General features: G+C 52.8%; 1 pseudogene; it reads left to right on the top strand.

The window, feature by feature from the left end:
* Positions 1-1,543: 1,543 nt before the first annotated feature.
* LOC109925089 overlaps positions 1,544-3,661 on the top strand; it is a 5,630-nt pseudogene continuing 3,512 nt past the window's right edge.

Below are 3,661 nucleotides of genomic sequence, written 5' to 3'. Positions count from 1 at the left end.
CCCTCCGTCCCTCGCTCCCTTTCACGCACACCCCCCCACCCCACCTCCCCCCTCCCCCCCCCCCCCCACTCCCCCCCTGTCCCCCCCTCCCCCACTCCCCCCATCACCCCTTCCCCTTGTCCCCCATCCACCTTCCCCCTCATTCTCCCTCACCCTCATCCCCCTTCCCTCCATCCCCCTTTACCCCCTCCCTTCCCTACTTCTCCCTCAATCCCCCACACCTTTTCCCCCTCCCGTTCCTCCACCCACCTCATCCCTCCCTCCCTGTCCTCCTTACCTCCCTGTCCTCCTTCCCTCCCTCTCTTCCTTCCTCCTTTCCCCCTCTCCCTCATCCACTGTCCCCTCAGCCACACCCCTGTCACCCCACCTCCTCCTTCCCCTTCTTCCCGCTCATTCCCCTCCCCCCCACCCCTATTCCACCCGTCCACTCTTCCTGCCCCATTCCCCCACCTGCTTCATTCTCCCCCTCCCTGGGTCGTTCTGGATGAGGGCATGGGTTTTTCAAGTTGCTCGAAACTCAAGTGCAGCATCTTGTGAGGCTGCCTTGATGACCCATTCCTCCCCTGAACCCTTCGCTCACTAGCTCTGTGCCAGTCTAACTCCTGGGAAATCTGTCAGTGGTGCTGAGGTTAATTCCCTGCCCCAGGTTACAGGAAGGGCGTCAAGTCCCTTGGAGATGGTGCGGAGGGAGATTTACTGGAATGGGGACCAGGAATGAGGGACTTCAGTGAATGTGGAGAGGGAGAGAGCCTGGAGATGTTGGGATCGCTCCCCTTGTTGCTGAGAGGGGCTGACAGCCACGTGTCAGTGGGCATTTTGTGTACAGAGTTGCAAGTGAACATTTGTGGGCCTGAAGAGGCTGATTCTCAAATGGCACAGCCCTGGATGCGACAGGTGGGATGTGTCATGAAGCAGAGCGATCTGGAGTTCAGGCTTTACTAGTTCGCTTCCCTGCCCTTCCCCATGGCTCAGGTGTTTGCACTCTCCGTTGCATGATCAAGCCATCACTGTTTGGAGCAGTTCATCATGAGTTCCTCCCCATCAGAGTTTCCTCGTAGCGTTTCCAGTGTCCTCCCCTGTGGAATGCTGGCTGTTTGAGAGAACGGGACCTGGCAGAGGAAATATTTTCCAGCTCCCACACACAGTCTGTTGTGCTTGACGTTGAAGGAGATTTCCCTGGATACTTGTCAAGCTGACTTTGAGAAGGAGACTAGTGTTTGATGGTCCTCGCATTGAATCAGGAGCTTGTGATGGGGCCATTGCTGGGCGCTGGCCAGGGGTTTCTCTCATCCTTTATGTGTCACGTACCCATTCTAGGTCTCTAGAGCCTCTAGACTATAGCTGGAGAGAATGGGTAGGCTTTGCTGAAAACAACTCAAGTCATGATAGGACCAGGCTCTTGGGGGTGGGTAAAAAAACATGGAATCAGGTTGCAGGGTCCCCAAGCGGAAAACGAGACGTCGTCCTTGGAGCTTGCACTGAGCTTCCCTGGAACACAGCAGCAGGACACGAGACACAGATGTTGGCGTGGTTACACGGTGTGATGTGGAAGCGACAGGCAACTGGAAGCTCGGGGTCATTCTTACAAACAGAACGTAGGTGTTCTGCAAAGTGGTCACCCAGTCTGCGCTTCGCAGCCGCCCCCTGCCCAGTCTGGAGGAGACCACATTGTGAGCAGCGAATACGGGAGATTAGATTGAGAGAAGTGCAGGTAGAGTGCTGCTTCACACGGAAGGTTTGCCTGGAGCCTTGGTCAGTGAGGGGGGAGGAAGTAAACGGGCAGGTATTACACCTTCTGTAATTGCAGGGGTAGGTGCCGTAGAGCTGCGGGCCACTGTTGGGAGGGAGAAAGGAGGCTTCTGAGGAATGGGAAACACTGGGACATAGTCCAGAGGCTCTCCTTTAACAGATACCGCAGGTGGAATATGTGACTGACCAGGTGTGGGTTGATATGAGTCCTGTTATCGGGAATATTCAGGGACAGGCCAAGACTCCTGAAGGCAGCATTGAAGAGATCGAGAGTTGTTTGTAAAGCTGGAGAAGAGTGAGTAACAACATTGCAGTCTTCCACACCCTGTCGGCCATGAGTGTGTCCGTGGGACCGGTTGAGTTTTGGCACAAAGGTGAATTTAGACCCAGTGACGCTGCAGGAATGGCCAATATATTTCCAAGTCGGGATGGTGAGGGGCTCGGAGGGGAACTTGCAGGGGCTGATTTTCCCATGTACCTGCTGCCCCTTGTCCTTCTGGATGGAAGTGGGTCGTGGGTTTGGAAGGTGCTGCCTGAGGATCTTTGGTGAATTTCTGCAGGGCATCTTGTAGATGGTACACACTGCTGCGACTGAGCATTGGTGGGGGGAGGGAGTGGGATGTTTGTGGATGCTTCGTCCTGGATGGTGTCGAGCTTCTTGAGTGTTGTTGGAGCTGCCCCCATCCAGGGGCAAGTGGGGAGTATTCCATCCCACTCCTGACTTGTGCCTTGTAGATGGTGGGACAGGCTTTGGGAGGAGTCAGGAGGGGAGTTACTCGCTGCAGGATTCCCAGCCTCTGACCTGCTCTTGTACCCTCTGTGTTTATGTGGTGAGTCCATTTGAGTTGCTGGTCAATGGTGACTCCCAGGATGTTGATAGTGAGGGATTCAGTGATGGTAACACCATTGAATGTCCAGGGACGGTGTTTAGATAGTCATTTATTGGAGATGGAGTTCTGAGGAAGGGTCACCGGACCCGAAACGTTAACTCTGTTTTCTCCTTCAAAGATGCTGCCAGACCTGCTGAACTTTTCAGCAACTTCTGTTTTTGTTCCTGATTTACAGCATCCACAGTTCTTTTGGTTTTTACTTATGTTGTATTGGAGATGGTCATTGCCTGGCATTTGTGTGGCGTGAAAGTTACTTGTCACTTAGATCTGCCAGAGATTTAGAGTAAGGATTTTGCAAGAAGGTGGGAGAGACGTCGAAAGAATTGTTGAAAGTCACAGCCGATGAAAGAGACACAAAGTTAAAACAATTCATCATTGCCAGAGGCACAGCACTGAGAAACTGATAGGGGCTAAAGATTTCCCCTGTGTCCTAGTACCTGAAAGGAAGTGGATGCATTGCTTTTCATCTTCCCAAAATATCATAGACAGGCCTCCAACCAGGAGGTTGGAGGTTGCAAAGTGAGAGGCAAAATGTGGCAGATCCTGATGGGTGCTCGTGGCGAGGATGTTTCCTCTTGTGGGGGTATTGAGAACACGGGAGTTACTGATTAAAAATTAGGTGTAGCCCCTTTAAGGCAGAGATGAGAAATTCACGGGTCACAGAGAATCATGAACTTTTGGAACTCCCTGAAAACACGAGGGGAGGTAGAGCTTTGTTCAGGGCGAAGTGGATCGATTCTTACTAAACAATTAGGGGTGAAAGATTATCATTAGATCATAGAATCCCTACAGTTTGAAAACAGGCCCTTCGGCCCAACAAGTCCACACCAACCCCTCAAAGCATCCCACCCAGACCCATCCCCCTATAACTCACCTAATCTACACATCCTTGAACACTATGGGACAATTTAGCACGGCCAACCCACCCTAATCTGCACATCCCTGGGCACTACGGGACAATTTAGCACGGCCAACCCACCCTAACCTGCACATCCCTGGGCACTATGGGACAATTTAGCACG

Source organism: Rhincodon typus, unplaced genomic scaffold, assembly GCF_021869965.1.
Source record: "Rhincodon typus isolate 14 unplaced genomic scaffold, sRhiTyp1.1 hic_rhity00005688, whole genome shotgun sequence".
Lineage (NCBI taxonomy): Eukaryota > Metazoa > Chordata > Chondrichthyes > Orectolobiformes > Rhincodontidae > Rhincodon > Rhincodon typus.
This window is presented reverse-complemented; position numbering and strand designations above follow the sequence as displayed.